The sequence below is a fragment of the Malurus melanocephalus genome, unplaced genomic scaffold (genome assembly GCF_030028575.1).
Source record: "Malurus melanocephalus ecotype Western Australia unplaced genomic scaffold, MMel_1.1 scaffold_332, whole genome shotgun sequence".
Classification (NCBI taxonomy): domain Eukaryota; kingdom Metazoa; phylum Chordata; class Aves; order Passeriformes; family Maluridae; genus Malurus; species Malurus melanocephalus.
The window spans coordinates 410,557-423,485 of NW_026623564.1; the positions used below are offsets into that span (position 1 = coordinate 410,557).

Here is a 12,929-nt window from a genome sequence, read left to right on the forward strand (position 1 = left end):
TACTGACCACAGCACGACTGAGCAATAGTAGAGGAAAGCCTGTTTCCTGGCAGTTAATGCTTCATTTTCCATCAATCAGAGCCTTAGGAAGTAGTGAATTTGATTTATATTGTAAATAGTAACCTTGAACACTGAYATTTGGTAATTATATCCTCCTACTCTAAGAGGGGACAGATTGTACCACTGTTTATTAATATTGAAAACATTGAGGTTTCATGCAGCCACTTCTGCCAGGCTGCCCAGCTTTCATCCTTTTTGCTATGTAATCCCTCTCCCCTTCGTTACCACCCCAAAGCAAGAAATAAGCCATTGAAAACAGGGCATCTGTGAGGAAAACACATCCTAGCAAGATGAGATACTATTAACTCAGTRAAGAGTTAAACTTCTGAAACCAATGATGAACTGCTAAAAGAAATACCAAACACTAGAAGGTGCATAATTCAACAAAACACTCTTTGGACCAGCAGATAATGTATCATAAAATGCAAACGTTTATGTTACAAATACATACCCAAATGAGGAAAACATAAACACATACACAGACTTTAATCATAAAAAGCAATAAACCTAGAAAACAAAATGTTTTACAAAACCTAAATTCAAGACTGACACTCTTAAAATCACACTACAACAATAGAGGCAGAGAGCAAGCTATGTTGAGCATCAGAGTTAATCCTRTTTGTATAGAAATGTTTTCAAGGTAGTTTATTACTTAGAATGGAGAAYGCTTACAAATTAAATGTTAACCAGAAAACTCATCACTTTTTAAGTTTTGCTTCAAGAATAGGTTGGTGAGGGAGATGTATACTTTGGATCTTGAGAGAAGTCTGCTGTAAAGCGATCCTGAAGTACTGAGTACCAGTCGCAGTCACAAGTTTGTAGTCACACTCAAACTGAGCTCCTGTGCAGAATCTGCCTGCAGTTACAGTCACATAGTGGATTTCAGGGCACTTGCTAATGTTTTTGGAATTCATCTCACCACAGGAAGTACCCACCATGAAACATACTAGAGTTTGCTGCCYGCCCTATATTTTCTTGAAATATGTGAAAAAAAAGACTGATTTGCTGAGTTCCTACTGTAACAGAGTAATTCTCATTTGCATGCTTTCAATCTAAAGACTTGTATGGGGTTTGGTTTGGATATCTTTTTTCTTTTTTCATGGAAATGGCTAATGGAATACTGTCTCGTGGTTACCAGATGAACACTGAGGGAAAAAAAAATAAATCCCTGGCAATGAATGGAAATAACATTCCGGTGGAAAACAACAACGAGCTTTTAAAGCCGCATAGGTGGGGACCATTAGCCCCCTGGTGGGCTGAAACTTCAAATTAAATCACAAGAAGAGGAAGCAGCTGTAATAGTAAATCAGCAACAACAGGAATAACTGTCTCATCTGCTCTCCGATCAGGGTGTTGAACAACAAGCAATGGGAATAATTCATGCTGAGAGATCCAAGGATGTAATCTTATGGGGGGGGGGGGGGGGAGGGAGGGGCAAGAACACCTGTATTTTAGGAAAAAATTCACGTCCCAGTGTCAGGTTGACAAAATGAATCTTCAAATACTGAAAGCTACGATGAGTGATAAATATTTACAAGTAGGATAAATAAGATAAATCAACTTTGTACATAACTGCATGTGATAGAGGTTTTTTGTCAATTGACTTTATGCTGTCTTTCCTAGTCCTTTGCATCCTCAGTTTAGGAGTCTAAACTTACACTAGCTAAGTGGCGAAAACAAAAGACCTCCCAAACAGAATTAATGAAGTCAGTCAATATTTCCTATTTTCACTCCCCCCAATTCCCTTTCAAACTCCAGCTCTACACAGGAGCCTATTTAAATCCACTGTCTAATCATGTTCAGAATTTTTTCCCTTCTTTTGCAGTGAACCTCACTTGATCATTCACCACTGTTACTGGGCAATTTTGGTGCTAATAAATGCAAGCGGATTTTGTAAAGAAGAAAATTGCTCCAAACAGCAGACTTCAGATGTGCAAACTCAGAGCATTTGTTACAGTATTAAGGCCAATTATCATTATATCCAAGTAATTAAAAGTCTGCCTTTGGTCAAAGATTGTGGTTTATCTCTCACTCTGCCATCACTATCCAGCACAAAAGAGTAACCTTAACAGTTGGCCCCTGATCTCTGCTCTGCTGTAGCTGGAGATTACTGAGAATGAAAAATGTTGGAAAAAGAATAGGTTCCAAGGAAATGAAGAAAATTCTGAGCCTATTCCTTCTCACATGTCTCAATATAAAGAATACTCATTCCATATTATGTGACATGGGTTTTAACTTCATTTTTGTGGGGTAAGCAATCCTTAAGAAGATAAGAAATCCTACAGCTATCACTTTTACAAAATATGTGCATTTCTGGTTTAAAGATCACTTGAAATWATTAATTTCTTAAATTAAAAAAAAATTCTAGCATTTTTATTTTGCTTTATCTTCACATCACTATTGTAAACACTGTTTTCAGCAGTACCAAGCATCCTTTAAACTGAAGGGAAGTTTACTCCATTAGAAAAAGGAATTTACTTCAATCTACAAAAATATCTGAAGACATTAAAATATTGGACACCAATCCCAGTGAAATTCTTGTATKTGATAAGTGACTTTGTACAAACGAAATTCAATCCCCAAATCCCCCTGTTTTTTTCTTCTCCTCCCCCTCTTGTTCTCTTTCCTGGCAGATTTTTTAATGTGAACAGGAGTAGCTTTTCYAACAGCACAACTCTCTGCAGGCTGCCTCAGTGGGAGGCCCCTGACTCTGACCTTCTCAGTAGCCCACATATGCTTATCAATAACTGCCTGACCTCCTTGTGATTCCTTCTCCAACAGTGAATTCTTACAGCAGCCTGCAGTGCTGTRCAGACCACAGAAATACCTCTCCCAATCCACCACAGAAATCTAAAAGACCATCTGCCAAGGGGAGGCCTGACTTAAATGTTTGTCTAAACTTTGCAGACTTGAGGACAATCAATCTGACCATACCTGACCATAACCTTAGAATTATTTAAAAACAAACAAAAAAAAAACATGGCCAAAAATAAAAGCTTAGAAAACACCAAGTTCATTGCTCAGAATGAACTTAGCCCACTTGATTTTCTCTTCAATTATTTGAGTTTCTCCTTATTGATTCAGCATGGATTTTACAGGCACCATTTACATACTTRATGCAGTGCATATGCTAGATTATTCTGCTGAACCAGTGACTTAACTGGGAAAYTGTGAAGACATCTGTGTGTATAGCACATATATATCACTGTACCTATCTGGATACAATGCAAGTTGAAACAGAAACTGAGATTCGAAGAATCAGTTTCCTCCTGAAATTCTGAAGTACTCTGGGAGCATCAGTTCACCATCATCCAAGTGTCCTCTTAAAACAGTTCAACCACATGGATCAGCAGTGAAGCATCCATTGCAGGGACTTCCTGAGAGAGAAAATCAAACTAGGAGCAACTCACTGATTCTAAGGGGCAGTTGGAAGGATTAATTTCCACTTCACCAAGAAACCCTTATCCTTATTTCATCTGTATATATGCAGGGYTCTGGACAATAGAGAGAATGGAGCTGGACACAATCCCATACAAATCCTAGTTACTCCGAAAGTAACTCACACCAAACTGTCACAATTAGAGAATGCAGGATATCTGTCAAGCAGATGACAAAATAAGTAGACTAGGGTAAAAAAGACAAATCTAGGTTCAGGGCTGGTGAAAGAGGCAAGCAGTCAGACTATGACCTAAAGGATGAATGTTTTTTCTGTATTTTGTAAAGTGCAGGTTAGCTTATGGTTCAGCACTATACCAGACAGGCAAAAGCACTGCTGAAGTTCTGCTCGGGACACACTGCATACAAACTGTCTCACATCCTGAATTTCTAGAGGATATTTATTAATGCTCAAAAGTATTTCCTCTTTTWAAAAGATCTATTTTGTTACCCTTCTGGACAGTCTTAAGGACATGGAAGATGATTGTCCRCTCATGTTTTCTTAATGCTGGCCACAAAGAGAACAAGATCTGAACGTCATGATGAATGTGGGCTGACCTTCAATGTTTGGGGAACTTACTGGATTCCCAAAACTGTTTTTGCCAGAGGAAGTCTAGAAAAAGGAGGACTGGGATTAATCAAACTTCCACATCACAGAAGGATGCAATGGCTGGTTGAGTGGCCAGAAAAGGCTGTTCAGYATTTGTGCCCTTCAAAATGAGGACCAGGAAAATATTTCTCTGAATTTTTACTATTAGACCATAATCAAGAGTTTTAGAATATCTGTTTAACAGCATGRATTGCTCTGAAGCATTGATTAGTATTACATGAAGAACCGCTACACACATTGACTTCATCTAAAAGCCTGAACAAATTCCATTTTATGTGGTCACCAGGAAAGCCCAAAGGTACAGACAGTTCTGTATACACACTGTAAATTTATTTTCATTGGATCGCAGAATAGCTTAGGTTGCAAGAGACCTCTGGAGGTCGTCTAATCCAATCTCCTGCTTCAATCAGGTCCAATTAGATGAGATTGCTYAGGCCCTTGTGCCATTGTGTTCTGAATATTTCCAATGACAGCAAKACCACAGCCACTTTGAGTAATCTGTTCCAATATTTGACCACCCTAAGGGGAAARTATTTTTACTTGCACCTAATTGCAATTTCCTGTGTTCCAACTTGTCCTGTTACTTATCATCTATCTCTGCAAGACCTGTCCRACTTCAAGACAGTTTGGCTCTGTCTTCTCTATACCTTCCCATTAGGCAGTYGTAAACAACAATAATAACTCCGCTTTCTTTTCAAAAGCTCCAAAAAATCCATTTCTTGTCTTTATGTGCTCCATCCTCCTGATCATTTCCACATCTATCTGCTGAATTGCTGCAGTGTGTCAGCAGCCTTGTCCTGAGGCGCCCAAAATGGACAGAGCTCTCTGTGACATCTCACAATTGCCAAGTCCCAGCACCAGTGGCTCCCCAGGGCCTGTGGCCGCACTCTCCCACAGCAGCTGAGGCACAGCTGGGATTGCACAGGGCTTCCACTGCTGACTCACGTGCACCAGCATTGCCAGAGGAACTCCAAAGGCTGCAATACCYGCCTTTGCTGAACTTTGTGGAGTTACATTTTCTCCAGGCCACTGAGGTCCCTTGCAATATTAGCTGTGCCCTCCAGCTAGTCAAGCACTTCCCTAATTTAGGTATGATCTCCCAGATTCCTAAAAATGCACTCTATCCCACTGTTCACCTTGCTAAGACATTAAATACTAGCATTACAATAAATTCTTTTACCCACCTCACCATCCACTAATCCAGSCTATATCTCACCACTCTAAGAACATTATGGGAGACTACGCTGAAATGATGGACAAATTTAAGGTAAAAAAACCCAAACATACCACACCAAAACAAAAGAGAAAACCTCAAAGGGAAACCAAAGAACCAAAACCACCGCAAACACCCGAAACAAAAAAAAAAAAAAAAAAAAAAAAAAAAAAAAAAAAAAAAAAGAAAAAAAAAAAAAAAAAAAATCAAAACACAAAAAAAACAACATCCTATCACCTCAAAAAAGCCCTAAACCAACCCACCCTAAAATACCYTTAGGGTATTTTACTGCTTTCCTTTCCTCCACAGAGACAGACATCCCACCAGAAAAGTCACATGGTTTGCTGTAGGTAAACCTACACCATGTGTTCCCAAGCACCCTCTTGTCCTTCCTGGCTTCTAGAAGGGTTTGCCCCGTACAGAGTGAAGCTCAGCTGTCCTGTAGTTCCCCAGTTCTCCCTTCTTGCTCTTCCTGGAGGGCAGGGTGACATTCCCCCTTTTTCCAGACATCAGAAATCTCCCCTGGTTGTCATGATCTTTGAATGATGAGAGAGAACAGCCTCATAATGGCATCAGCCAACACTCTCAGCACACTTGGATACCTCTCACTGCAGGATTATTTCTAGTACTTCTGGATGTCAGTCTGCAGCTACAAAAACTGTGTTTTACAAGTGCTTAGTTCAGTGTAAGCCTTTAAAGCAGTTGTGGTTTCTCCTACCCACAGGATGACACATATATTAGAGTGCTTAGGAAGTGAACACAGCAACTTTTATGGTCTACGTATTTTTGAGAGCAAATGTTTGGAAACTAATATGAAGTGACATACAGACCAARTTACACTGACTGAGATCATTCCACCTATGTAGAAATAACATGTTATTTTAAAAGTAAAACACTGAACAGTATCACTCTGGAAGATTCTGTTTGGCTGTGTTGTCTACCACACTTAGTAACAAAATTAAAGACATTTTTTCTTTCTCCTTGCCAACATACTTCAGTAAATGTTTTCACTAACAAATGATTAAAGTTCTCATGTATTTATATAAAAATGCTATACATTAGTGTATATTCATGGTATGAAATTCTCAGACCCTGTRAAGCCATAACAGGAACTTGATTTAATGGATCATTTACTACAGATTTGACATATGTACTTACAACAAATTCTTGATCCTGCAAACTAATGCAAGAAAGTTTGGGCTGTATTCACAAACTCAAAAAACTCAAAAAAATTCAAACTCAAAAAATTGTACCTTGGGCCCCCTTAACTCTTCCACCAATTGCTTTTTCAAAAGTATTAAATGTATTTGGGATTTTGGTTAGATTAAGTTATATTTACAAAAAGTAAAACATACTCTTTCTCTCATTCACATAGTAAGGTGTAATCAGAGATTAAATGACCTTTGATGGAAAAGAGCTGAAGAAATATCTTATCAAGCACAATGCAAAAGAGTTCAGGAAACAGCTTGGCTCTACTTCAATAAAAATGTGCTAATTTTTTTTTTTAATTTATGCTTTATACATTTTTTCCCTCAAAGTGCATTCATATTTTTGTGTTATTTTATGCACTTTACAAAATCTAATCAGATCTGAACCGTAGTAAAAATATAACAAGCATTGGGAACAAGAACTTTTCTTAATTACTTTTGAGTTAGAATAACARAACACTGTGGTTTTGCACAATTTAAAAAACCTCCCCTTCCCCTCCGATAACACAACATACACACATACTRCCACCTTTCACACCAACATTTAGGGTTACTTTGGAGATTTTACAAGAACAACTCCATACTGAAACTAAGAGCTCTGGCCTAGCTACCCATCTACTGCTTAGTAACACCTAAATAAGTTTTAGGTAATCTGCTTTATATTTAGATGTGAAGTCTGACACAAAAACCTAATAACCACATGACTAGCAGGGGCTTTCCCTTTTCTCTTCTGGTTATGAAAGTGGAAGCTGCAAATAGAYTTATTAAAAATTTTACTTTTCCAAAGTCATGCATCTGAGAAATGAAACAGACAAAACCACTTAGAATATGGGTTTCCTGAATTTGCTTGTTTATCCAAATACATGGCATAAAAGTCTCAAAACCAGAACTGCTCCTTTTGCAGAAAATGCTTTGCCATCAAGGCATTACGAAGGAAGCTCACTACCTGTGACTGTTGTAGGGATTAACAGTTCTGCAAWTTGTATCATGGTTTATTTTGCTCACTTCTGCTACTATATTGATAAGCAAAGCATTTTTGTAAGAGGAGTTTTGCAAAACAAGGAAMAAGAAAGGTTGTAACAGTACTAAAAGTTTCATTTAGATTATTCCTTCTTCCTACGGTATTAAAAATTTTTAAAAGTTTTGAGAACTTGCAATAAAAAGCATGCAGCAGATAGAGCCAACTAATCATTAAATACCAAAGAAAGCATAAAATGTTTCTCCCACAAAGCAAACTCTTGTCCTTGCTCACAAAAGAGGTCATTCTACCCCTATAGGGCCCTCTGTTGCTAACAGCTTACTGCTAGAGCATAAACCAGCAGCCCTGTCTCGCTCATTTTGTAGCTGTGGTGCGTTAGCAAAGGGGAGARGAGGGAGGGGAAGCAAAGGGAACAGGATAATAGGTCACTTGCTGCTGCAAACAGCACGACAGCTAAACTTATTATGAGTGCAGTTGCATTCTRCTAGAACAAGAGAGGCTCAAAGGGGCGTGAAGACAGTCAGCCGCAGAAGTTTGCTCAGTGCCAACACTGCAGCATTATGCATCTTGCTTTCAAGGAGGATTAATGATACCATACATCATGATGATAAATTGGGGGTTGCAGCTAGTTTGAAGAGAAAGGGGAGGGAAGGAGTTTTTAAAAAATGGAGGGAAAAGCACATAGTTGAATTTCATGAGTTGGTCCTATTTTTCAGGCTGAGGAAGTTGTTCTTTAAGAGAGAGATCTGTGCTTTTTCTATTGGTCACCTGCCTGTGACCCTCCTATTTCCAGGCATGTATGTTGTGCACACTTAGGCCAGTTTTAAAGGTTAGCTCTTGCAAAAATGAAAGAATGAAAAAAGATAAATGCACTTAATCACTATAGTTGTGAGATGAAAAGAGATAAAACTAAAATTTGCCATTCCATATGACATCCTACAAGAATTCAGTTAGTGTTCAGAGACAGTGGATATCTACTGCCTGAGTTAACAATAAAAGTCTTACGTGTATTAATGATCAAGGACATAATTGCCTGATGTTAATTAGTTTGCTGAACCAAGAACATTATTCAAGGGGCAAGCTCAATGATAGGCAATGGTACATGCATCAAGAAAATAAAGCATAAAAGACAGGGTGGTTATAGAGCACAGATTTGCAAAAAGAGGCTTAAGCACAAAGGAAAGCAATTTCAAAAAACATAGACAAGGCATGAGTTTAAAATAGTTCTGCACCCCTGTACACAGCATATAGAAATGCAGGTTCCTGAMGCGTGGAATTATTGTTCTCCCCTTTATGCCTCACAAATACAGTTTGTGAAATATTGATAYGCTCATGTTGTCCTGGTACTACAAGCAGGCAGAGAATATTCAACCCTCCACCAGAAGGGTCAGTCCAGCACCCCGCACAAATACTCTTTAGCTACTGAAAAGACAAAGAGCAAAATTTCCAAAAACTGAAGAAACAAAATTTATTATTGCTATGCCTATTGTCAAAACACAAATGAAAAACCTGCATTGAGCTCTGAATTCAAAATGAGGTATATGAGAAGTCGTGTTTATGACTTTGGAATTCATTGGGAAGAAGGGAGTAACATGCCATTCATTATAACATACGCTCGCTGTTTTAAACCCAAAACATGGGCTATCGTTCTGCTGTAGATGAATATCAGATGCAAARGGTCACACACTGCACAAATTCAAGGAAATGGTCACGAGCTGTAGGCATATTACAGGATGCAGTGCTAATTAATGGAGGCTTTTTACTGAGTACCCATCTCTGTAGTGCTAATGAGTTTGGATTAATTTAAACAACATGTTTTCGTGGAAACTGATTAATTCTTGGGAAGTAGCATGGCATACCAAGATTCAATCATTAAAAATGTTTGTAGCCAAGCTAAATAAGWCTCTGAATCTGAGTTTATCACCACATAAACTTATACAGAAAGAGAATGACTTAAAAATTCTACAACAGGAACTTGCACGCAAGCTGCCAGGGTGTATTGGAAGTATTTGATATGAAACTTCATCCTCCACAGACAATTCTGCTCAAATTTCTTGCATTTTCAAGAGATGAATCATACCTCATTCCATGTTTTAGACTTTTTTTTAGYAGATGAACCACAAGAGTAGAAAGAAAACGMATTAAAATTAGCTGAAATTTAGTAATCAAAGGAGATAAAGCTATGGAGAGCTTTGGATAAAGGAGATAGGCTATGTCTGAGTGAAAAGCTAACACAAGTGAATAATCTTTGTTCTGTAAAATACACCAGGATTAGGGGAGACATCTTTTAAAATGTCTCACGTTCTAATCACAAAAAAGACCCCTAATATCCAGAATACTGTAATAAGGGAGAAATATAGAAGTGTTAAATGCTTTGTTTCACACTAACTTATGAGCCAAGCTATAATACTGTAAAYCTCAAATGGCAATACAGAAACGCTCATTTTGCTTTGGTTTTCATCAATTTGTCAATATATCACAGTCATTTTAAATAGAAGTACTGAATCCTAGGGAAAAGACTGATTTTAGTTACAACTGTTCTTTGAATAAAGTGTGAAAATAACTCAAGAATCTATCAGACTGATGTATCAGAAAACAAAAAAGCAGGGAAAAGAGTCAGCATATTCAARGGCAAGGTGGTCAGCTAAACATGGAATGCACTTAGTGGATTCCAATTCCATAAGGCAGCAATACAGACGGGTAAATACCATTTCCAAGGATAATACTCCTTATCTAAATTTACCTTCTACCAACAGCATAGATAATACAGGTAAATCAAGCTTGCTGCTCCTGGCTATAAGCTAAAACAGTTCTTTAGTGAGTCATTAAGTAGCAAAACTAAGGTGGGTGTTTATTTTTCTGTTTTGTTTTGGGTTTTTTTTAGTGAGAAAAATGATTGTCAGGGAAATATGCACTACAAATTAGAAAGTCTACAGACAGAAATAACACCGTAATCCCCTGACTTCTCTCAAACCCTTCTTCTAATGTGTAGTGTTACTTAAAATATTTTCTCAAAGGAATGGTATTGTCTCTGCAACTCTAAAYGGGTCACTTTGACCAAAAAGGAGAATGCTTGCATTGCAGTAGAAATATACCCTCCCCAATTCTAAATCATGACTTCTCCCAGAGTACACTCAAAGCCTTTTTGTTATGTAGCCATCTTAATTCTAAATTTATTTTAAGTATTCAATTATAGACCMCAAAAATATATTATGAACAGAATGCAATTAAAATATTTTGGAGACATCCATGGGAGGTCAAAGTGAAATCATTCAAGGGTTTTGAAGSACATTAATGTATTTTTCTCAAACAGATTAAATGCCCATACAGGGCTCAATCTAAATAATAATTTACCTCTCAATTAACTTAGTATATGTCAAATAAGAACATGAATTAAATCTAAATAAATAGAGGTGAGCTTCTATSCATGAATCTTCAACAAAAGAATATTGAGAATGAAATTACTAAGTCTTTTAAAGAGCAGAATTCAAACAAGAGCCTAGTCACTCAAAAAAAAGTTTATTATTCCATCTATTAGAAAACCCCACTAAACAGATGATACTATGGGAAAAAAAACCTTTAAAAAGTATGATTGAAATAATCTGAAAACATTCATTTGTTAAATATTTTTTCTTTAAACACTTGGTAACACAAGTCCACAAGTGTTACACATTTACATTTGTCTCCATTTAAAATTTTCCGAAATATGTTCCTTAGACTTATTACTAACACTATATTTAGCTCTGAAAGACACAACCCAGCAGTGAAACTTGACGAGAAAAATTATAAAGGTATCGAACTTTGCAAATCTTAGTACAGCTGCTCAGCTGCATTAACTGTTAGAAACCCATCACTAGGGAAATCTTGATAAAAAAATAACACACTTGCCTCAAAGACTTCTGTAATGAATTGTCCTTAACACTAGGAGAACACTTTTTCCTTCAAACCAGGTAACAGAATTTCAAATACTACTACTCTGCATGGTAGTTCTGACAGCTGAGGAATTGTGCTGCTGCTACTTGTTTCGTTGTCTTTTGTTTCCCAAGATGGCTTTTCCATCAGGAGTACTTTCCATCATTTAATGRAGAGTTCAGTTTTAGGAAACTCATCCAGCCTGCCAGGGACATGTGGAAGCCCAGTTTATAGGTGACTATGGAGAGAATGTGCATTTGGTTTAGAAAGGAGAGGAGCAGGGAGGAAAGACCAGGTTCCAAAGCCTGGCTGAGGTGCTCACACACAGCTACAGAGACGCATCCCTGGGAGAGGAACATGCAGAACATCCCAGCGGTTGTAGGGCGAGTGCTGCGGTTTGTCTGGGATGGTGCTCTTGCCAATGGCTGCTGCACATCAGAACTTTCAAGGGGCAGGGGAAAATCACWTTGSAGAAAAATTCTTCTAGGCAACATCAGTTCTGTCAGTTAGCAYGGACMTGTGTTAGAAGGTGTATTAAARTTTAARTATTCAGCCATTCAACATGTAGAGTAATAGCACTACAGAATATTGATGACTAATTCATGCAATTGTAGAATTGTAATAAAGCTTCAGAATTCCATAACTGCATTATTTTYAGAGGAACTTAAAGAATCATTTTCTTTCAGAACCCTAGGAGCTCTGAAAATTAATTCCAACCCAAACTTTCTAGAGGAATCACAAATCAAACACAAATGCTATTCCAAAATTTTTCTCATGTTTCTGAAAGAAATATGATCCAACTGATAAAGGAGCACATTTTTGCATATGTTTCTGTTTTCTGATAATGATAGATATTTTGCAGAGCAGTTTTACTAAAAATGCAAAATGTGTATCACTGAGTTGGATAAAGAAATAAAGTTCAGACAATGCCCTACAAAGTMAACAAATATCCAACCCAATGTATGACTAAAATTAATTAAATGTGTACTATAAAATACTCYACCCTGCTGCAGAAGAAACTTGCTGTATAGTTGTTCATACACCATTTGTCCGTTCTACATATGCAACAAACTTTAGCAATGCTAAGAACAAGAAGAAAGCTAATGAAACATCTGGTTTTAGTCTCTTTCAGAAAAGGGAGAAATGTAATTTCTTAAACAGCACATGTTAATTGCTAATAATTTATTTTTAAGAACATGAACTTTAGCCCTGGATCATATGCTGTAATTTCCAAATAATCTAACAGTTTACAGTAACTCTTAATTTGTAGCATAAGACATSTTTTTGTCCCTATGCAACACTAACAACAGGTTGGCTGAAACTTAGATTGGGGTATATACCTTTACTTCTTTCTTTTCTATGAACTGTAACGAGTTGGTTAATATACCTGGGAATATAGTGGTTTTGTGAGTTTAGCATATTTCCAGAAAGATTTTTTCTAATATTTCCTCTCTCCTGTCTCCATCTGTAGTAAAATAACGAAAGCAATTACCTATTTCAACCTCTTGCCTC

The 12,929-nt window shown here is 37.3% G+C and overlaps 1 protein-coding gene across 2 annotated transcripts in view; it reads right to left on the minus strand.

Moving 5' to 3' along the window:
• CDKAL1 (CDK5 regulatory subunit associated protein 1 like 1) overlaps positions 1–12,929 on the minus strand; it is a 378,644-nt gene that overhangs the window by 144,454 nt on the left and 221,261 nt on the right. The gene's annotated exons all lie outside the window — the stretch shown is intronic.